The sequence below is a fragment of the Budorcas taxicolor genome, chromosome 8, assembly GCF_023091745.1.
Source record: "Budorcas taxicolor isolate Tak-1 chromosome 8, Takin1.1, whole genome shotgun sequence".
Classification (NCBI taxonomy): domain Eukaryota; kingdom Metazoa; phylum Chordata; class Mammalia; order Artiodactyla; family Bovidae; genus Budorcas; species Budorcas taxicolor.
In genome coordinates this window covers 112816043-112840167 of record NC_068917.1, presented here as the reverse complement: position 1 = coordinate 112840167, position 24125 = coordinate 112816043, and positions in this window count along the sequence as shown.

The window sequence follows — 24125 nt, the reverse complement described above, 5'->3', positions numbered from 1 at the left end:
AAAAACATACAATCAAGGAAAATATTAGTAGATTTGACTAAATAAAATAAAACTATTCTAGGAATTCCCTGGTGATCTAGTGTCTGCTGCTGCTGCTGCGTCTCATCAGTCGTGTCCGACTCTGTGCGACCCCATAGATGGCAGCCGACCAGGCTCCCCCGTCCCTGGGATTCTCCACGTAAGAACACTGGAGTGGGTTGCCATCATTTCCACTGCCAAGGATATGGGTTCAGCCTCTGGTCAGGGAACTAAGATCCCACAGGCTTCATGGTGTGGCCAAAAATTAAAAAAAAAAATCATTATGCTTCAAAAATTCTATAAACCAAGTTCAAAAGATAATATAAATGAAGGATATATTGACAGAATATATGACAGACAAGTGATTAAGAAATATATGAGACAATAAAACAAGCTCCAATAAGAACATGGACAAAGGATGTGCGTGCGTAATTCAATTACAATTGAAACACGAAGTCCGCTACTTGACAAACAAGAGCAAATAATGAATCTCATGGTGATCACAGAAACAAAAATTAAAGCAAAACTGAGATGGCATTTTCACCCATCAAGTTGGCAGAAAAAAAAAAGAAGATTACTATCCCCAGTGCTAAGTGAGCCTGTGGAGGAAACAGACATTTTTTAAAATGGCTGATTGTGTATCAAATAGGTGTATTATCTGTAGAAGGCAATTAGGGCAAATGTGACCAAAGCCTCAAATACATCTATTTCTTTGACTCAGCAGTTATATTTCTAGAAATGGATTCCTAACTCTAACTATATATAAATATCTGCAAAAGTTTATGCGTAAGGACATTCACTGGGGCTTTATTCAGAAGAGTGAATTCCAAAATCAGGAGAGTAGTTAAGCTACGTACTATCACCACGTGGACTATCTTGTAGCCATTAACCGGGAAATAGAAGAGAAATGCAATGCCACGTGAAACGCTCATGTCATGTGGTCAGGTAGAAAAAGTGGAGGGCAGAAAATCTCATGTGTGTGGCCTAACACACGTGTGTGTGTGTGTGTGTGTGTGTGTGCGTACCTACGTATGTGGAAGTCTGGGTGTGAGCAAGCACGCATGTGGGAGGCCTTGAATGACAGCAAAATGTCAAGAGTGGTTTTTCTTCCTTGTGCTTTTCTGTATTTTTCAAAATCTCTGCAGGGCCCATACGTGACTCTTCAACTTAAGAAAAAAACCAACTACAATTTTCTATCATGACACATTACCCATCCTCACTTATTTCTTTATATCTTTGTGCATGTAGACAAATGTAACCCAGAGGTCTGCACAGGCCTCCTGATCCTCTGACTCAGTGTAGCAGTGTTCAGATTCTTCCCCCTGCTTCCGAGAGTTTCTGTGCCCACTGCTCCCTGGCTTTGCTCTGCTCCTGATCTCTGTTTGTCCGCTTTATTTTCACTTTTCTTTACATCGGTCTGAGCACAAAGTCCAGCCACTTGCCTTGGTGCAGGGGCAAGCCGTGCCCTATCGCTTGTGCAGGAGTTAGTAGCTTGTCTGACAGGTGGGGGCTCACGGAAAGGTCTCCCGCCTCCTACAACAGGGGGTCCCTGCCTGTCTGCCTGCCCCTCTCCTCTCCCTTCCCTCCTCAACTCCTCCTCCATGGCCACCTGCTCTTGGAGTCGCAAGAAAAGTTTCCCCTTGTTTCACCCAGGTGGATCCCCACATCTACCCATTTCTCCCCATGTAACTTACCCAAACAGATGCCATTTTCTCACCAAAAGAATTCTGGTAGGGACAGGGAGAGGGGAGGTAAAAATTTTGCCATCGCGTTAGATCAACATTGGAGAAGGCAATGGCACCCCACTCCAGTACTCTTGCCTGGAAAATCAGTCCCATGGATGGAGGAGCCTGGTAGGCAGCAGTCTATGGGGTTGCACAGAGTCAGACACGACTGAAGCGACTTAGCAGCAGCAGCAGCAGCAGCAGACCAACATATTTGCAGCCATGTTCACGCAGTGCTTTTCACTGCCTTCCTCGCCTTTACACTGTTGTTGCCGCTGCCTTTTTACTTGCATCATAACGGCTTCACACTGCTGCCCAGGTTCCAAAGTTACTCCTTTTTTATTGTCTGGATAGGTGATCCATTGGTTAAGACTACTTTTTCTCTAAAAGTATCTGCATTTGCCTAATTCATTTGGGTCGCTACAACCTCTTCACGTTGAATTAGACTGAATTGCTGAGGTTTTCTTTAGGAAGAACGGCTCCTGTGAATGAAGACCTCATACATGCCGGGTGACACGCTACCTGCTGGGGACACATTATTCCACAGGTGCCGCAAATCCTTTCTGGAATAGGGCAGTTGTGTACATACATCCTAAAAATACATGATCTCGTTTGACCCTCACAGCCACCCAGGGCAGCATCCCCGTCACAGGTGAAGAAACTGAGGTTGACAGGAGTGGAAAATACTGGAGATTTTGCGATGTAATTGCAGACTTAGGAGTCAACCTCAGGCCAGCCAGCTTGGCCATCCTGAGGGATGCTGCTATAAGCCTAGGGATGCTGAGGACTGCCAGGAGCCAGCAATAGCTAGGGAGGGACAAGGAAAGATTCTTCTCCAGTATCTTTAGGGAGAACATGGCCCTGTGAATACGTTGATATCAATGCTGGGAGAAAATACATTTTTGTCATTTAAAATCACCCCATTTGTGATCGTTTATTCTAACAGCCCCGGAAACGAGCATACTTCTTCTCTTCTGCCCTTGTGGCCTAAGAACCATATCCTGCAAAAGAACCATATGTGGCTGAAGATTATTGATGATTGATGCACTCAAGGTGAATAGGAATTGATTAGGGGATGGGAGGGCATTGAAGAAAAGAGTTTAAAAGGACCAAGGAGAAAGCGAGAAAGCGTGCAAGGGTGGCAATCTGTGCCAAGCAGGAGAGGTAGCCACCTGGAGATCTCAGAGAGCGTAGGACCACAGTCTGCTGTCCTAGGACAGTGTTGGGGGTACAAGATGAAGAGGCCGCAGAAGCATGTCCAGATTCTTACCATCCTGTGGGCTGTTTATGATCTAACTGCTTAAACTTGAAAAACAGAACCACATTCAGTGGTTCCCAGATTTTTCTCTCTCTTAACTAGTAACAGTAGCTTTCATGAAAACTGTACCCCCCTCTCCTTTCCATTATGGAGGGTGCTGGTCTGAACGCATCCCCCAAAGGGCAATGCTCTTCCGTTTCTCCAGAGGGTTTTGCCACAAGCTCCAAGGTTGGCACTCACCTCTTGCGTGCTGTGCTGGACATGAGTTTTCATGGAAGATGCCAGCACTGTTGCTTGGAAAATCTAGAGCTTGTGGTGTAGGTAGGGAGCCTCCTCAGCATTACTGTGTGTTATGTTCTGAGAGAAAATCGATATGACAGAATTAATAGCTATGAGACCCATGAGCTTCTTGCCCCACCTCATCCCACCATCCCTCCTATTTCAGGCTGGACCTCCTGGCAGGACCCCACTCTGCTGGGATAGCACCTCGGCAAAGAAGGGGAAATTGTGCTGTTGCTTGTGGGCACAGGAGCAAAGGTATACAGGGATGCTTTCCTGATCTTGCTTCCTTGGGGGAAGATGTTGGAAACGCAGACTGGTCTGGCTCTATTCTCTTTCCAGCCCCTGCAACATGCTCAGCAGACGTGATCCAGAGTTGTTTTTCTAAACACATTCTGACCGAGACACATCTCCACTCCCAGACTTCCGATGACTCTTTGTTATGCTGGGGACCAAGTCGAGCTCCTGTGCCTGCCTTCCCACTCTGCTGTTGGTGGGATCATCTCCCTCACCTGCTCCCACCACTTTAACCTTTGTGCAGTTGCTCTGAGCATCAGTCAGATCTCCCTGCCAGATCCCAACTGTTTTCTGCCTGGAATATTCCCTCCTCACTTCTTGTTACCAAACCGAACTTGAGTCCACTTGCCCAAGTGTGTACTAAAGCCAGTCTACTGACATCGGGGTTGTGGTGAAAAAAATTCTATGTTTATTTCAGGGCTCCAAGCAAGGCGAATGGGTAGCTCATGCTCAAAACACCCAAACCCCCTGATGGAATTCAGGGAAGGGGTTTTAAAGACAGTGTGAGGTGTACCTGGGGCCAATTCATGTTGATGTATGGCAAAACCCATCACAATATTGCCAAGTAATTATTCTCCAATTAAAATAAATAGATTAATTAGAAAAATAAAGGCAGTGTGAGGGAGGGGACTGCTGGGTGCATGACCAGGTCATGCTCAATTCTCGGCTTGGTTGGCATCAAGGTGAAGTATTCAAGCATCACCAGCCTTCTGGTTTCAACTGGCCTCAGGTCTATATTCTTGTGGTCTGCAGTTTCCATCTGGTGGGGCTCTGCGATGTATGTTCAGCCTTTATCTGTATCTTTCGGGGAACTGGTGGGGGGAGGGGTCCCTGATTCTATCATGGGGCTGATTTATAGTCTAAATTGTCACTTTTTTTAAAGCCTAACGGCTCTTCTTTCTTTCTGCATCACCAGATTTTCTAATCATGAGCTCTTGAGGCAGCACTTTGAGGCGCAGAGAAGGCCTGGGAGATTGCAGGAGAGGCCTTTTACTTCAGAAGCCACGGGCACAGGGACTTGCGCGCAGCTCCGTTCCTGAGCAGCGCTCCCCTCCTCCTCACCCAAACCCTTTCCACTTTCTGATGCCCCTTCCACTGCTTTTGCGCCTTCCTCTGAAGGCTCTCTCTCACCCCTGCGCTGCTCCCTGCGGGGTGCGGCATCACTCGCACCTCTGTGCCTCCCCGCTGCACTGAGCCTCCGTCTGCCCCACTGATGGAAAGCTCCTAGAGGATGGCGAGAATTGCTCACGGTTTAGCACAGCACTTGGTGCCTAAGTGCTTCTCAAATGCGTGTTGAATGAATGAATAAATCATGTAATCTTAGAATTAGAGAAGCGGAAGAGATCAGCTGAGTCAATCCTCTCATTATTTACTAATAATGAAGAGTCTTAACGGGTTGGAATATAAATATGAGATGCTTACATTTTCCCCCCCTTAACCGCCACCAGCTGTGCCCGCCGCACCCCCACCGTGCGCCGAGCAGAAGACTCTTGTAAAGTCAGCTCGAGTTGATTCCAAGACCGCCAGTTACTTTTGGTCTTTATTAGTCTTATTTTTATCATTCAGATTCAGATCTGCTTATTTAAAAAATTCCAAACTCAGATTTCAAAGCTTGCTTTAAAACCCTAAACGGTCTAGAGCTGAGATCTCAGAGGTCCGGGTGGTGCTTGAGGGGAGGTCCACACACTCACAGAGACCAACTCCCTCTCCCGGTGTGGCCTCCTCTGGCACTGTGGTAGGAGCAGGGACGAGAAGGCAGTGTGCTTCCCTCATCTCAGTTGACGATTAGTGGTTCAGCTTGTGCCCTGTAAGCTCAGAGTAGATGCGACCCCAACAGACCCCCCCCGTCAATGCACCCTATCCCAAATGCGTCTTCTAGGCTTCGGACATGCCTCGCATGGTGTGGTTGAATCCTCCCGCTGAGCCCCTCCAGGCAGCCAGGAATGGAAGTTCCTCTCGGATCCTCATGGCCACAGTCCTCCTCCGTTCCAGTATCCCAACCCTGAGATCTGCCACACACTCACGATCACCCAGCTGGTACGTGTTGATACCCAGACTACATCCCAAATCTCTTGTGGTCTGATCTCAGCTTCTTTCCATTAGATCACACTCTCTCCCCCGAGATAATGAGTCCAAGTCAAGAAGTAACCACAGTTAATAGATACACAGAAGTATACTCAAAGGAAAAGTAATGAAAATAACAAGAGAAATGAAATTCCATTTTTCACTAAAGATGAAAGCGATTCCTAATAGCCAGTCCTCGTGAGAATGCAGAAACAGGTCCTCATGCACCCAAGCAGACTCTCAAATGGACATCGCTTTTTGGAGGGTGATTTGGAAATATCTATCAAAATTGAAAATGCACATGCTGTTTGCTTCTGTAACTCCATTTTTAGGAATTTAATTTACACATCTAGCTGCACACTGCCAGGTGGCCTGAGATGTTCACTGTATGTTGTTTGGAATCATGAATGTCAGTGTCCTCAAGGTCCATCAGCAGGGAAATGGCTAAATGAATTATCGTAAGTGTTCCAAGTCACATTAGGCGACCTGCTCATTCTCTTTCAGTAGCATTTGCCTCGGGTTTACTGGGGTTTCCCTGGTGGCTCAGCAGTGAAGAATCTACCTTCAGTGCAGGAGAAGCAGGTTCGATCCCTGGGTCACGGAAATCCCCTGGAGGAAGGGCTGGCAACCCAGTCCAGTATTCTTGCCTGGAGAATCTCTTGGACAGAGAAGCCTGGCGGTCTATGGTCCTTAGGGTCACACAGAGCTGGGCATCACTGAAGTGACTTAGCAAGCTTATGGATTTATCATATTGTCCCCCAACTCTACTTCTGAGATTGTGAGCTCAATGCAGATAAGAACTGTGGGTTTGCTTAAGAACCTGAGATCTGGAGTTAGATTGCCTGGATTCAAATCCCGAATCCACCAGGAACTAACAGGTGACATTATGTGAGTGAGTTAACTTCTTAACACCTCTATTTCTTATTCTGAGAATGCAGGTGTTAACAGTACCCAAGTCATGGGTCATTCTGATAATAAAAGAAAGTCAGTGTGAAGGGTGTAAAATGTGGCAGCTGCCCAGATGAAGGTGATGATGATGGTAAGGACCGATTCATCCACCAGGGTGCCTGGCACAGTGCAGAGCTCCATAAACGGCTAATGAATGAATGAATTGCCACCCAAGCACTGGCAGAGAAGGCTGTCTAAGATGCATAGTTGCAGGAAGAAAATCAAGCTGTGGAACAGTTTGTCTCACCTAATCCCATTTGCATCAAGCATGTTACAATTTCTGTGGGGGTCAAAACAGAAATTCCATATGTGGTTACGTCTGAGAAATGGGTTTGGGAGCCAGAGGAGAGGAGAGGGGCATTCACTTTTTACTTCATTCCCTTCTGTACCACTTGATATTATAACGGTGTCAGTGCCTTACTTTTAAAAATAAAAATTTAAAAATCTATCAGGTTTGAATGGCCACAGGATTAATTCTTTCCCAGGAATAATTATTTTGATCATCTTAGGATTTTATCTTTGACTTCAGTCTTCAATGAAATTAAAAAGAGCCACAGGCATCCAAGAAGAGAAGTGGCAGGTGAGTGGGGAAGGCAGATAACGGAGAATGTATTCCTCCACCTGAGCCTGGGGAATGGTCAGACCCAGTGTGATGGAGCTTCCAGGGGTGGCTGAGAATGAATCGGTGCTTATTATTTTGCGGCAGAGGCTACATGTGAGATAAAGAGGGGCAGCCCAGTGGCCTTACCTCATCAGGATGACTGTGGCATCACAGAATGGGGCACATGTTTTGGACTTGGCAAGCCTGGGCTCCAGCAGATGCATTCTTCCTTGACCTAAGCCTCAGTTTCCATATCTGTGAAATGGGAATAAGTAGAATAACCCTGTAGGTTTTTGAGGGGATTAATTGTGATGATAATTCAACATGTCACTCAAGAATCAGTACTTCATAAAAGGCAAATTTTGATAATACTAATAATAGGGAGACGAAATGGTCTTAGAAAGCAAGCTAGCCACAGCTCTGGAGCCTCAACTTCGTTACCTACAAGTGGAGATGATATATCTGTTCAACAGATTGACGTGTAAACATTTACGTGCTACTTGAGAAGGTGCATGAGCACATTTATCAATATTTGAACAATTTCATAGCGTCAAACACTAGTATCCTCACCATCCTCTTTGTCCAAAAGGCTCTGACTTCCGTTGTGCTGTTAACACCCTGTCAATGAGGGCAGTACCGGCCTCACACCGGTCCAGGCGACCATCAGAATGTGACCGGACCGAAAAGCAGAGCCCGTGAACTCAAATACTGGTTTTGAGTTAACTGACTGCAACCCTTGTTAGTGAGGGAGAAGCGCCAGGAAAACAATGACTGATCTTTTTAAACTTTTTGATCAGTTTCCATATTGATGGATCCAATTCCATCTAGAGAGTGAGATGAGAGAGCTCATGCCTATGGAACAAGAAGTCACTCCAGATGAATTCTGGATGGTTCAACTGAAGACTCTTTACTGCAGGGACCACTTACAAAGGTGTGAGCCTGGATAAGAGGGTAAATGAGGGGAGCTGAAGCACCCAGAGATTAGCATCATGGGAGGAGCTGTTGGCATCTCTGGGGATGAAGGGACAAGGGGAGGACAGAGCATACCTGCGGGAACCTGGTGGAAGGTGGAATTGTGTGTGTGGCGTCCCTGATAGCTCCGCTGGTAAAGAATCCATCTGCAATGCAGGAGGCCCCGGTTCAGTTCTTGGGTAGGGAAGATCTGCTGGAGAAGGGATAGGCTACCCACTCCAGTATTCTTGGGCTTCCCTTGTGGCTCAGCTGGTAAAGAATCCTCGTGCAATGCAGGAGACCTGGGTTCAATCCCTGGGTTGGAAGATCCCCCGGAGAAGAGAAAGCCTACCCACTCCAGTATTCTGGCCTGGAGAATTCCATCGACTGTATAGTCCATGTGGTGTGCAAAGAGTCAGACACAACTGAGCGACTTTCACTTTCACTTTCCAGCCATTGCTAGTGGGCGGTGGTAAAAGGGGGGCAGGGCGGTGGGCTGGAGAACAGTGTCTGTTTCCTTCTCCTCCCACCTGTTGATCTCCCGGGGGTGGGCTCCCAGGGGCTGAATGTGGGGAGGAGGAAAGCTGATGGTGAAGCCCTCAGCTATGAGCTTCCTGGGCCCTAGAAGTGGGGCAGAGGAGGGCCAGCATGGATGCAGGAGGGAAGGTGTGGCAGAGGGTTGGGTTTCCTGTCTCCATCCTCCTTTCCTTTCCCTCTCTCTCATCCTCTAGCCAGCCTGCCCTCCTATCATCCTCCCTTCCTTCCTTCTTGCCTCTTTTTACCCACCTTCCTTTATTTATTCACTAAATGTACTAACTACAATCCCAGTGCTGCCATTGAACCCTTTTGTGCCTCAGTGGGCTCATCTGTAAAATGGGCATACATCTGGCTGTCTTGCAGAGTTGCAGGGATCAATCAAGATAATGAATCAAACTGCTTCACAAACTCTACCATGCTGTGCAAATATAACAAATTATTATTAATATTTTACCTTAGAAGTATAAATGTGACTTGGGTGGGTAATTAGGACAATTTTGCATAAACTTCTTGCTCTGAAAATGCCACTAGAGACCCTGTAAGATAAAAGAGACCACTCTCTGTTCCAATTTAGAACTAATGTTGAGGTGAGGATAAAGTTCTTTTTTCACCTGGGTCTTTTTTTTTTTTTTTTAATTATTGCTGAAGGATGAAGAAATATTTTTTTTCTTGTTCTTGTGTGGAAGCCACAATAATATTTCATCGCCACTGCTTACCCTAAAAAATAGATTTCCTTTTCATCCTCAGCTGGTGATTTGGTTTGCATTAATGCCTTTCATAACTCATACATTTTGCTATTAAAAATTAATGGTTGGCACTGACATAAACAAATGAAATTTGTATTATTAATGCTTTACATAGGTAAGGCTCTGTACTAACAGATTCATCACAGCAGACTGTTTTAATTAAAAGATTCACTGGTTCCATGAACACATCTGAGAGACGGGTTTGGGGAGAACCAGGGACGTGAAAAATGGCAGGTAGAGAGAGGGCGTCTCTGATGACCGGGGATCAAGGAGCCGAAGGTCCAGGTGTTGGCAAGGGCACCACAGGTGGTTCCCTTTGGGGGCACACTGAGCAGGGGGCCCTGGCTCATAGCAAGTGCTCAGTTAATGGTGAGATGAATTTTAGAGGAGAAGAAAAGGAAACAAATGTTTATTCCTTGGATACATATACCTACCCATGTGTTTCTTTGAGAAGTATTTAGTAAACGCCTAATGCATCAGAGTCGGACACAGCGACTGAACTGAACTGAATGCATGTTAGGAATATTCTAGGAACTGGGGGCACAGCAGGGAAGCAGATGGCTGCTTTCATGAAGCCAGCATTTTAGTGAGAAGAGAAGGACAAAATATAGGGTGTCAGAGGGCCTATGCATAAAAGTGCAGCAGGATCAGGATTAGGAACGGCTTGGGTGAGTGAGAAGAGAGGTTTGAAAACTTTTTTAATTGAAAAAATTTTTATTGGAGTATAGTTGCTTTATATTGTTATGCCTTTTTTTTTTTAATCAGCGAAGTGCATCAGTTATATAGATACATACTTTCCCTCCTTCTTGGATTTCCTTCCCATTTAGGTCACCACAAGGTACTGAGTAGAGTTCTTTGTGTTATACAGTTATAAATTAGTTTTCTATTTTATACATTAAAATAAAATAGATGGACCAGGACCCCATGGACTGTATGGAATTCTCTAGGCCAGAATACTGGAATGGGTAGCTGTTCCCTTCTCCAGGGGATCTTCCCAATCCAGGGATTGAATCCAGGTCTCCCTCATTGCAGGCGGGTTCTTTACCAGCTGAGCCACAAAGGAAGTCCAAGAATACTGGAGTGGGTATCCTATCCTTCTCCAGGGGATCTTCCCGACCCAAGAATCAAACCCAGGTCTCCTGCAGTGCAGGTGGATTCTTTACCGGCAGAGCTACCAGGGAAGCCATTATATCTGCTGCTGCTGCTGCTGAGTCGCTTCTGGCGTGTCCGACTCTGTGCGACCCCACAGACGGCAGCCCACCAGGCTCCCCCGTCCCTGGGACTCTCCAGGCAAGAACACTGGAGTGGGTTGCCATTTCCTTCTCCAGTGCATGAAAGTGAAAAGTGAAAGGGAAGTTGCTCAGTTGTGTCCGACTCTTAGCAACCCCATGGACTGCAGCCTACTAGGCTCCCCCATCCATGGGATTTTCCAGGCAAGAGTACTGGAGTGGGGTGCCATCGCCTTCTCATTATATATATAGAAATATATATATATGTATGTATATATATATATATATATACACCATTCCTACTCTCTCAATTCATCCTGCAATTTTAGATGGAACAGTCAGGTTAGGCCCTAAGAGAAGATGACCTTTGAGTAAAGACTTGGAGGAGATGAGGGAGGGAGCATATTGGTACCTGGAGAAAGGTTAACCAGGAAGAGAAATGATCAGGTGCAAAGGCCCTGAGGCAGGAACTGGTGGACAGAGCAGAGTGGATGAACAGGAGCCTAGGAGAAGAGGTCTGAGAGGTGGGGGGAAGAGGTTACAGGGCTTGGTAGGCCAGGGTGAGGACTTTGGTTTTGATCTTTACAAGTGCTCTGCGAGGCTGGATGTATTAGCTCCATTTCACAGCTGGGAAAATTGAGACACAAGGTGCTTTTTCCACCAGGAAGGCACCTACGCTGGTCTTCTAACACAGGCCTGTCTGACCATCTGCCTCCAGTGTGCCGTATCACATCACCTTCAAGTGAGGCTTAAGGGACTCAGGTCAGCCATCTTCATCCAACAGTGGACTCACCCCTCTGGCATCTTAGTCTAGGAGGTTTACAAGGAAAATGACCTTGGGTATCGCCTAGTTCAACACCCCAGTTTCACAGATGAGTAACCCAAGGCCTCAAATGTGATCTACCCAAGTTAGCGGCAGAGTTGGAACCAACGTCACAGAACTTCTGGGCCATCTGTGCTTTTGGGGCCGAGTTCATCTCACCCCATCTTGATCAAGATGCAGGGTAGCCTGGTGGTTAAGACCCTGAGTTTGAACCTCCGTCTGTCACTCTGTGCTGGGTTATGTCGGGCATTATTTCTCAACCTCTCTGAATCTCCTTTGCTCATCTGAATAAAGGGGATGATGATCACCTGATTTGAAAAGAACTGTTGGAAAGACGCAATGACGTCAGCACTCGGCACTCTTTGTGACACCTAATGGGACCTCCACCGCTGGTCACTGTGAGTAACATTAACATTCATCGCGTGAGCTGGTTCACCTGTGGTTCACGGGTGGGCAGACTGAGCCGCCGAAGGAGGAGTGGTTTGTATAAAGGGTCTCAGCACACTGGGAGCTGTGGCCCAGGCTCCCAGGCTCCCAGGACAGTGCTCCTAGCTGACCACTGAGCTGTGAAGAACACTTTGGCATTCTTCGACCACAGTCAAAACCCCTTCCTTGCAAGTGTTGGGGACTCAAGATCCGGGGTTTGAGCAGGACTGAGAACACATTGATATTGGTGAACGCAGTGTGTTGAGAAAGCAATTTACCAGCTCAGCTCCCAATATGCACACATTAGTCCCAAGGTGCTAATGCCCTCTCCTCATCTGCATGAAAATGTCAGCCACACAGCACACGTCCCATCAGCTCATTTTCTTGAGGGCAGAAGTGGCAGGCTGTGTGTGCGGAGATTTTGCATTATGTAATAATAATAACAGCCTCGGTTAATGAAGGCCCTACTATGTGTCAGGCTCTGAGCTAAGTGCCTTATACACCTTCTTTCCAATTTCCCCAACAGTCCTGCAGAGTGGATATGATAGTTGCCATTTTGCAAAGGGGAAATTGGAGGATCAAAAAGTATGTTTCCTGAGATCACACTGCCCTGTATTTGGTCATTAATTTATCCATTCATTCAGTTGTTTGATGAATTCTCATTAAAAGCCTCTGTGCATGGGTCCAGGGTTGCTCTGGTGGCTCACTGGTAAAGAATCTGCCTGCAATGCGGAGACGCGGGATCAATCCTTAAGTCGGAAAGGTTCCCTGGAGAAGGAAATGACAACCCACTCCAGTGTTCTTGCCTGGGAAATCCCATGGACAGAGGAACCCGGCGGGCTACAGTCCATGGAGTCGCAAAAGAGTCGGACACAACTTAGTGGCTAAACGACAACAGATACATGGGTCCAGCCCTCTGCTAGGTACTGGGGATTTATCTGTGAACAACATCAGTGCAATAATGCAGCTTATGGTCTAATGGGGAAGCCAGGAAACAAATAATCATTGCAACAAGCGTATAATTCTGATTTTGGGGGTTTGAGGATTCTTTGAGTGAGAACCAAAGAGAAGCTGCATCAGTGGCTTGCAGGAGGTTCCAGAGCTGAGCTGGCAATGGAAGCCTCCGTTGGAAAGAGTCAGAGCTGGAGCAGGCTTGGGGTTGTCTGTTTCCCACCACAGTGTGTGTGGGGGGGGCGGGGGCCAGCCTTCCCAGGGCCCTTGGTCTGAATCCCGGCCCTGTACCCTTGTAGCTGAATATTCTTGGGTCCATCTGCTCATCTCTTCAAGTCTCTGTCCCTTCCTTGAGAAATGGGAAGAAGACTCAGCGCAGAGCTGGCGAGAGACTCAGAAGTGGCAATGCTGAAGGGAGATTGGAAAAGCCTGAAGAATTTTGCATGTCACGGCTCTGACGACAGGACCAAGGACCTTGTACTGCTCTGCTCCAGTGACGGCGTCAGGTCGGGGTTTTCGTGCTATTGTAGATGTGCTAGGGAAACGCCTCCCCACAGGGCCAGCTTCTTGCTTTGCTTCGATGATGTAAAAATGGTGTGAGCTTGGGAATTTATCTCATGAATGCCAGAAGCCCTGCACAGAGGATTCAGAGCAGGCGTTCACCCAGGTGAGGTGTGTGTGCAGAGTGAGAGCATCAGAAAGTCACGTGTATGTATCTTGAGGTTTTTCCAGGACAGGAGGAGATGGGTTTCATAGGACTGGAACTTTGAGAAGGAAGGGGTGTTTTGGTCTTCTCTTCTCCGCTCTCCTCTGTTTGCCATCAGGAAGTCTGGAGCAGTCAAAGACGAAAAACAAAAGCAGCCCTTGATCCCCACCCTGATCTTTCTTCCAGGAAAGTTAGGCTACTCCTCTGAGTGTGGGAAGACCTCAGTGGGTGAGATGTGTGATCCTGTAGATGAGGAGGAAAGAAGGGGCTATAATTATTGAGGACACTGCCTCGGAAACGTACATTGTTCATTGACTTTGACAATTGCAGTGTAATTATATTAGTAAATGTCCTGTACTCTACTCAGGAAAGGTAATGAAATTTTAATTGCATGTGACTTCTCCCACCCTGCCCAGGGTCCAGGCCCTGCTGGGATGTGTGAGCAGTCGGTGGCATTTCTGGGGAGAAGGACCAGGAAACCTTGGAAAGGAGTTGTGAAGAGTTTCAAGCACACTGGGGTTCATGTTGTATTGTCATCATGACAGTCCAGGGAGGCAGCCCCATTTGGTAGATGGGGACCCATGACACCGGAAAGGAATATGTCTTATCCGCGTCCTCCAAAGTGAAATTAAGCAAGTGGGTAGCCTCTGGGTTAAGAATTCTTTCTTTTGTATTATGAAGCCAGGGAATGAAGAAGTTGGATCCAGTTTCCATCACAGTTATACAAAGGAAAAGGAAATGGAGCCTGGGGGTATTACCCACTGGAGATCAGCAGAGACACGTGCACAGAAAGGTAAGAAATAGTCATTTCTTCTCATGGAGGAGGTGTAGAGTCATATGACATTAGTGACTTCAGAGGAGAGAATTCAAGATGCTGGGGGGTAATCCAGGCAGGCTTCCTGAAGGAGGTGATGTTGGAAGCTGATACCATCGTGAAGGATGAGTAGCTCTCCTACGAGAATCAGCCACTCTGCGTTGTGTCCTTGTCTGTTTTGTGGTAGACTATGGGCGGGGGCTGCCGTATCTTGGTAGGTGCCTGTCACAGAGCCTGGCACACAGTACATGTTTAATAATCTCAGGTGGGCTCTAGTAAAAAAGGCGTCACTGTGAGGGCCTGGGCAGCTGAGAATTATATTGGAAGAACACGCAGACTTTGGTGGGAATTCCTGGTGGCAGCACTCTTTTTGATAGGAGCTAGATGCACATTGAATGAATAAGAATTCCATGCACAAAATAGACAGCTAGTGGGAATCTGCTGTATAGCATGGGAACTCAAATCTGTGCTTTGTGGTTACCTAGATGAGTGGGATGGGGGGATGGGAGGGAGGTCCAATAGTTAGGGATAGGGCCTCCCTGGTGGCTCACACAGTAAAGAATCCGCCTGCACTGTGGGAGACCTGAGTTCAACCCCTGGGTTGGGAAGATCCCCTGGAGGAGGGCATGGCAACTCCAGTATTCTTGCTTGGAGAATCCCCAGGGACAGAGAACTGCGGTGGGCTACAGTCCATGGGGTCGCAAAGAGCCGTACATCACTGAGTCAGTGAGCACAGCACAGCACATATGTACACGCATAGCTGGTTCACTGAATTGCACAGCAGAAAATAACACACGTCGTAAAGCAATTATTCATCAGCTCCAAGACGGTGGAGTAGAAGGACGTGTGCTCATCTTCTCCTGTGAGAACTCCAAAATTACAACTCACTGCTGAACCACCATCGGCAGGAGAATGTTGGATCCCACCAAAAAAAGATACCCCACGTCCAAGGGCAAAGGGGAAGCCCCAACAGGATGGTAGGAGGGGCGAAATTGCATTTAGAATCAAACCCTATACCCGCCAGAGATGCTCAGAGGGCTCAAACAAACCTTGTGTGTACCAGGACCCAGAGACCCCACAGAGATGGAGCCAGAGCTGTGTGTGAGCATCTCCTGAGGAGTATGGGTCAGCAGTGAGCTGCCGCAGGGTCAGAGGCTCTGGGTGCTGCAGACTTGGGTGTTGGCATAAGCCCTCTTGGAGGAGGTCGCCATTAACCCCACCATAGAGCTGCCTACGCAGGACTGGGACAATAGACTCTAGGAGGGCACAAAGAAAACCTTGTGAGCACCAGGACCCAGGAGAAAGGAGCAGTGACCCCACAAGAGACTGACCCAAACTTGCCCAGGAGTGTCCAAGAGTGTCCAGCAGAGGCGGGGGTCGGCTGTGGCCTGCATGGTGGGGGCATCTTCTGAAGGAGGTGGCCATTATCATCATTACCTTCACCATAGTTTGGCCTCAGGTCAAAAAGCAGGGAGGGAACACAGTCCTGCCCATCAATAGAAAATCAGGTTAAAGTTTTCCTGAGCATGGCCCCAGTTTTCTGTAGACGGCTGGAGCTGTGTTCCCTCCCTGTTATTTCCCTGATGCCAAACTCTGGTGGAGGTGATGAAGATAATGGCGACCTCCTTCAAAAGGCCCATGCATGCACTGCTGCACTCAGTGCCCCCAGCCCTGCAGCAGGCCACACCGACCCACACCTCTGCTGGACACTCCTGGACACTCCCGGGCAAGTCTGGGTCAGTCTCTTATGGGGTCGCTGCTCCTTTCTCCTGGGCCCTCGTGCTTACAAAGTTCTGTTGTGCCCTCCAAGAGTCTATTTCCAGTGCTGTGTAAGTTCTGGCAGCTCTACGGTGGGGTTAATGGCGACCTCCTCCAAGAGGGCTTATGCCAACACCCAGGTCTGCTGCACCCGGAGCCCCTGCCCCTGCAACAGTCCACTGCTGACCCGGACCTCCACAGGAGACACTCAGACACAGCTCTGTCTCAGTCTCTGTGGGTCTCTGAAAAGCTAGTCCATAGTGCCTGAGGAGCTATGGACTGAGGTTTGTGACACTGTGCGGGAGGCAGGGAGCAAGACCATCCCCAAGAAAAAGAAATGCAAAAAAGGAAAATGGCTGTCTGGGGAGGCCTTATCAATAGCTGAGAAAAGAAGAGAAGTGGAAAGCAAAGGAGAAAAGGAAGGATATACCCATTTGAATGCAGAATTCCAGAGAATAGCAAGGAGAGATGAGAAAGCCTTCCTCAGTGATCAGTGCAAAGAAATCGAGGAAAAGAACAGAATGGGAAAGACTAGAGATCTCTTCAAGAAAATTAGAGATAGCAAGGGAACACTTCAGGCAAAGATGAGAACAGTAAAGGACAGAAATGGTATGGCCCTAACAGAAGCAGAAGATATTAAGAAGAAGTGACAAGAATACACAGAAGAACTGTACAAAAAAGATCTTCACGACCCAGATAATCATGATGGTATGATCACTCACCTAATGAATGACTCTTGCAGGCCACAGCCAACCCCTGCCTCTGCTGGAGACTCCTGGACACTCAGGCAAGTCTGGGTCAGTCTCTTGTGGGGTCACCGCTCCTTTCTCCTGGGTCCTGGTGTGCATAAGGTTTTGTTTGTGCCCTCCAAGAGTCTTTATCCCCAGTCCTGTGTAAGTTCTGGCAGCTCTATGGTGGGTTAATGGTGACTTCCAGTTGAGCTCTTTCAAATCCTAAAAGATGATGCTGTGAAAGTGATGCACTCAATATGCCAGCAAATTTGGAAAACTCAGCAGTGGCCACAGGACTGGAAAATGTCAGTTTTCATTCCAATCCCAAAGAAAGGCAATGCCAAAGAATGCTCAAACTACCGCACAATTGTACTCATCTCACACGCTAGTAAAGTAATGCTGAAAATTCTCCAAGTCAGGCTTCAACAGTATTTGAACTGAGAACTTCCAGATGTTCAAGCTGGATTTAGGAAAGGCAGAGGAACCAGAGATCAAATCACCAACATCTGCTGGATCATCAAAAAAGCAAGAGCGTTCCAGAAAAACATCTATTTCTGCTTTATTGACTATGCCAAAGCCTTAGAATGTGTGGATCACCACAAAGTGTGGAAAATTCTGAAAGAGATGGGAATACCACACCACCTGACTTGTCTCTTGAGAAATCTGTATGCAGGTCAGGAAGCAAGTTAGAACTGGACATGGAACAATACACTGGTTCCAAATAAGGAAAGGAGTACGTCAAGGCTGTATATTGTCACCCTGCTTATTTAACTTCTATGCAGAGTACATCATGAGAAACGCTGGGCTGGAAGAAGCACAAGCTGGAATCAAGATTGCCGGGAGAAATCTCAATACCCTCAGATATGCAGATGACACCACCTTTATGGCAGAAAGTGAAGAGGAGCTAAAAAGCCTCTTGATGAAAGTGAAAGAGGAGAGTGAAAAAGCTGGCTTAGGACTCAACATTCAGAAAACTAAGATCATGGCATCCATTCCCATCGCTTCATGGGAAATAGTTGGGGAAACAGTGGAAACAGTGGAAACAGTGACAGACTATTTTTTTGGGCTCCAAAATCACTGCAGATGGTGACTGCAGCCATGAAATTAAAAGATGCTTATTCCTTGGAAGAAAAGTTATGACCAACCTAGACAGCATATTAAAAAGCAGAAACATTACTTTGTTGACAAAAGTTCTTCTAGTCAAAGCTATGCTTTTTCCAGTAGTCATGAATGGATGTCAGAGTTGAAATATAAAGAAAGGTGAGTACCAAAGAACTGATGCTTTTGAACTGTGGTGTTGGAGAAGACTCTTGAGAGTCCCTTGGACTGCAAGGAGATCCAACCAGTCCATCCTAAAGGAAACCAGTCCTGAATATTCATTGGAAGGACTGATGCTGAAGCTGAAACTTCAATACTTTGGCCACCTGAGGTGAAGAACTGACTCATTTGAAAAGGCCCTGATGCTGGGAAAGATTGAAGGCAAGAGGAGAAGCGGACGACAGAGAATGAGATGGTTGGATGGCATCACTGACTCAATGGACATGAGTCTGAGTAAACTCTGGGAGTTGGTGATGGACAGGGAGGCCTGGCGTGCTGCAGGCCATGGGGTCACACAGAGTAGGACACAACTGAGTGACTGAACCAGACTGAACTGGAAGCAGTTATACTTCAATTTAAAAAATGAGTTGCTACTCCTACTACTATTACTAATGATTAGGATGGTATGGATGATCACCATGTATCCAGTGATCGTAGCTACTATTTACTGAGTACTTACTATACACTGGACACCTTGCTAAGTATTTTACATAGATTTTTTCATTTACTCTTCATGAAAATTTATGAAGCAGGTACTATTATTATTTCCATTTTACAGATGAGGAAACTGAGGCCCAGATATCTTATGATATTTGCCTTGAATCCCACGGTTAAGAAGGGACAGAATAAGGGCTTGAATTTAGGCCTGTCGGATGCTAAACCTCACAGTAATTCACTGTTGTATACTATCTCTGGAGTCACGAGGGCATAAGGAATGGTCAGACTAATTTATGTTGACCTTCAGTGTCATTGAGGGTAAAGGCAGGGTGTTCTCAGAGAGACACCAGTGGAGGTTATCACTAGAGGGCTTTGCTAAGGGGGTAGAAATGTGCAGCTTGATCCTGTGCTGTGATTTTGCCTAATTTTGAAGAGCCAAAGAGTCCTAAGTTAAGAAAAATGATCTGGTTCCAGATCCCCGCTGCCTAAATATATATTCCCGAGTAGCTCCCTACATTTATTTGAGGTTAAGATGTGAAACGAATCCTGCCTCTACACGGGCGTTCGTTTAGTGCTTATAGGCAGATTCTTAGTATGTCCTCCGAGAAACCACAAGAAGCTTGGAGGAGACCCCTGGGAATGGTACTGGGCCTTGCTCCTTCAATCTCTCCCAAGGATTCCCTAACTTTGCCATGAGATGCTGGTCACGATGGTGATGGGAGGAGAAAAAGGTCAAATAAGAAGACTGAGTGAAGCTGAGAGAGGCTCAAGTGAGAAGAACCAAAATGAGACTCAGCCCCAAGCCCCAAGTTGACTACTCTTTCTTTTATAGTGTTACACGTTAGAGAACTAGTGAACAGAATTGGAATCCAGTTTTAGCTCAGATTCTCTTTAATCTCAAATGTGGAGGAACTTAACTCAGGGGGAATCAATTCTCTTGGGACCAGCAGAGTTGGTGACCCCAGGAATGATAGGATCTGTCAGCCCCTCCAAGAGCTGCTGAACTGCATGACAGACGTCACAGAGGGGAGCTCAGGATGGGCTGGACTCACTAGGAAGGCTTCCTGTAGGAGGTGGTATTTGCTGAACATGTTCCACTGAAATAGGCCTGGGATGGCCACAGCCTGCTTGCATGGTCAGACTGGCCGCTCGGAGCTCCAGATCCTGCTAGCCAGATGGACCCCTCTCTTTGTTACCCAGAACCCTGAAGAGCGAGATAACCAGTGATGGGGAGGGGACACCTTGGTAGCAAGGACAGAAGGCGCATGGCCTGGCAGTCAAGAGGTCTGGGGTCTAAGCCTGGCTGTGCTCCGTCTCATGTGTCACCGTGGGCTTGTCGGTCCTTCTCTGGGGTCCTTGAGCCTTACGTGTGTGATATAAAGGCTGGAGAGATCATCTCTCCAGTCCCTTTTTGGTCCTGAAATTTCCTTATCATGATGTATCCATATAAAAATATATATATCAAACCTGAACAGTGAGTTTTAAAATTATTTTTATATTAATTTTTAATTGAAGGATAATTACTTTACAGAATGTTGTTTCCTGCCAAATAGCGACATGAATCCAAGTTTGTTTGTTTGTTTTTTTAGTTGGAGTATAATTGTTTTGCAGTGTTAGCTTCCGCTGTACAATGAAGTGACTCAGCCCTATGCGTTCACATACGCGCTCCCTCTTGCGCCTGCCTCCCACCGTGCCTCGCACCCCACGCTCTGGGCCATCGCAGAGCACGCGTTGCGCTGCCCGTGCTGAGCAGCAGCTCCCGCTAGCTGCCCACGTTACGCGCGGTGGTGTGCGCATCAGTGCCACTCTCTCAGTCCGTCCCCCGCCCCTCCCCTCCTGCTCTGTGTCACAGGCCCGTTCTCCACCTCGGCTTCTCTGTTCTGAGCAGCAAGTTTGGTGTCCGGGAAACGGTGCGGTCTGTTGAAAGGGAAGAAGCTTGGCCGAGGGCACAGTTGGCTTGGGGAGCACGCTGAGGCAGACTCAAGACCTTCCCAGGACAGGTGGTTTTGAGGGGCAGGGGCTCTGGACCATGAGGAGGCTTTCTTTAGACAAAAGATGAGGATACAGAGGAAATAATCCAAGCAGAGAATCAAGGACAAAGAGTCCAACAGGTTTTCTAGAAACAGCAAAGGGCCAGCTGAGTTCGAGTGAGGCCGCTGGGCATCCTTGGCCTCTGCTTCTTGCTGGCATCAGTCTGCCTGACCTCTGGACTCCTAACTTCCTTGGGGATGGAGCCGCCTGTCACCCCTGCATCCCACAGCCTGGCACAGGGGCTGGTGTGGAGCGGCTGTAAAAAATCCTTGTCTGGTGTAAGAAGGAATTTCTCTGCATCTCAGTGCCCAGCTGCATTTGACCAGATGTTTTTGGTTGAAAGAGGATGTGGGCAGAAGCAGAATTCTGCTAGTATTTTAAAATACTGACCATGAGAAACTCAAATAGCATACCGTTTAGAAGACCGTGGCCTCCTTGGATATCCTATACAATTTGGAAAACAGTCACTGGTTGTCAGCCTTCAAGCCGTTCTTAGATCCTGCGGGCTCTGAGGGTAAGGCTGGGGTGTTTTTTAAATATATGTGTGTGTGTATGAATTATTTTATATATACTTCTTCTTCAACTTTAATTGTTGCTGAGCTCATGTTTTATTTTAATTAATGTTTTAATGTAGTACACGCACCATGAGGCACTTTCTCTGAGGATATAATTAAGCTGGAAAAAAACTGGCTACTCTAGCATTTGAGGCTGGGAAACCAAGGCTCAGAAAGGTTTGTGGCCCCAAAGTAGGGATGAGTTCAGGAGGTGAAAGGTCTTTAGGGAGCCTTGCAGGAGGTCATCAGCACCTCCCCTTTGGAGCAAAAGTCAGAGCGAAAGTGAGTGGCATTTATGGACCACCGTCTATGTGACACGCACCATCCTACATGTGACACGCACCATACGGCATGTGACACGCACCATCCTGCATGTGACACGCACCATACGGCACGTTACACGCACCATCCTGCATGTGACACACACTATCATAGAGCATCGTTTCATCCTCTCGACAACCCGCAAAGCAGTTTTTCTTGTTCTCATCTCTCAGATGAAGAAAGAAAGCCTCAGTGACTCAGTTCCTTCTTTAGATTCTAGCACACAGTAAAAGATAGAGTCAGAATTTGAATCCCTGTCACCCTGCTCTCTAACCCTGGGTTCATTTTTATCAAACCACACTTTTTCACTTGGGGCACACGGGGAATCCTGGATGACCACACTGGAGCCAGGCACAGCAACCCTCTCACTAATCTAAGAAGGAAGAGGCTGTCTGAAGTCTTCAGTAGAATTAAAGTTCACTGGTAATGTTCAAAGTCAACTTCAGTCCCACACATTTTTGAGAGTAGCTGTAAATTCTTGCAATATTGGGACCTATAGATTATCCTACTAAGTGAAGTAAGCCAGACAGGGAAAGATACTATATGATATCACTTATATATGAAATCTAAGAAAACAAAAAATTGATACAAATGAATTTATTTACAAAGCAGAGATAGACTTGCAGGCATAGCAAACAAATTTATGGTTACCAAAGGGGAAAGGAGGGAGAGATAAGTTAGGAGTTGGGAATTAAGAGATATAACACCGCTACACGTTAAACAGATAACCAACAAGGTCCTACTGTACAGCACAGGAAACTATATTCTATAATTTGTAATAACCTATAGTGTAAAAAAGATCTGAAAATGAATATATATAAAGAACTGAATCACTTTGCTGTGCACCTGAAACTAATAGAAGATTGTAATTCAACTATCATTCAATAATACAAAAATAATACAACAATACAATAATACAACAATATACAAAAAAAACCCCAAACTCTCACAGTTCTGCTAGCCCCACCTCCAGCACCACCTCAATCACTACTAACAACTTTTCCTGAGCTGTTCGAAGCACAGCCTACAACAACTCTGGAGGCAGCTCTGCTGTTATCCCCGTGAGTCATGGCAGCTCATGTTTGCAGAGATCACACCTCTCTCAAAGCGAGCCCCTTCTCAGATCATGGTGTCTGAGGATGTCCTTGTCTGGAAAACCCTGGGTCCAGATCCAGTTGAAAATTCAGCGCCGCCCCCCCCGCCCTCCCGCCCACCGACCACCAATCTTCCCGGCCACGTGTCCTTCCCTGACACATTCCATGCTTACTGGCTCCTATCAGGCTGGGAACACTGGGACAACCCCAGCTCATATACAGCTCACCTTCCAACAGGCAGACACAGGCAATGAACTAACGGATATATATATATATCAGACAACAATGAGTGCTTTGAGGAGAATAAAATGGTGGTGTTACAGAGCACCTCAAAGGATGCTTAGGGAAGGCTGTTCTAAGGAGATGATGCCAAGTTGAGGTCTAGGATACAAGGTGGACCCAGCCCTGTCCAGAGCTGTGGAAGACATCCCAGAAGGGGAAAGAGCGCTTAGGAATATCCATTCACGCATCCATTCATTTGCTGACCGAATGAAGAACCAAGGGTGTGAAGTCTCCCCACTGCCATTGCCTTCCATTTCCTGCATCTCCCTGCATTTCTCTTGCAGGATTCACTTAGCACCCTAGGTGATCACACGTTCACTTGTGGGACTATTTCATTAGTGTCCACCTCTCCACTGACCACGGAGTTCAAGGGGGCAGGGGCCAGGTTTGCCACATTCACCATTGTAACCGCAGGGTATAAATAGGGCAGCTGGCTCGTAAATATTTGCTGAATAAGGGAACGAATGAATCCTCATAAGTGCTATTCCCAACTCCTGTTCACTTCTGCAAACTAAATGCAATCAACTGACAGCTGACAAACGAGGCAGCTGAAAGCTCCAGAGCACAATGCTCGCTGGAGCGCTTTTCACTCGACCAAGAACTTCCACCGTGTTTCATTCACTCAAGACATGCGCTGAGTGTTTACTGTGTACCTGACCTTTCTCATTTGACTCTTGTGAGGCACAGGATATGGTGCATGTGCCCATTTCTCAGATGGGGAAAATGCCCCAGGAGTTGCACAGCCAAGGCCATTGATCCGCTAATGCTGCATTCATGCATTTTTCAGGTTTCATCCCCTCATCTGTTCTGTCTGGGAAAGCACTTCCTAGAACTAACTCATAGACCTGATGTTTGCCTGGGGGATGGGGCAGGGCAGAGGTGCTTTAGGGGAGGGGTAGCAGAGATGTGAAGGTTTTTTTTTTTTTTTCCTGCAGCATTTCCAGAACTTTCTTGGTGTCTGTGATATGGCATATGATTGATAAATACACTTCTGCTCAACCCTCTCCCGGGTCCCAATCACCTCTGTGCACTCAGGGTAATGTCCACACGCCTGCATGCCCTTTGCCCTCAGGGTCTGCCCAGTACCCCTAACTGGGCTCTCCTGTGAGAAGAACAGCAAGGACGCCAGCAGGCCAACATCTCCTTGCTTCTCTCTGCTCCCGAGACACAGATCCCTAGCACAAGGCCATCCCTCTCGCCCTGGTGTTTTCAATGCTCACACATTGC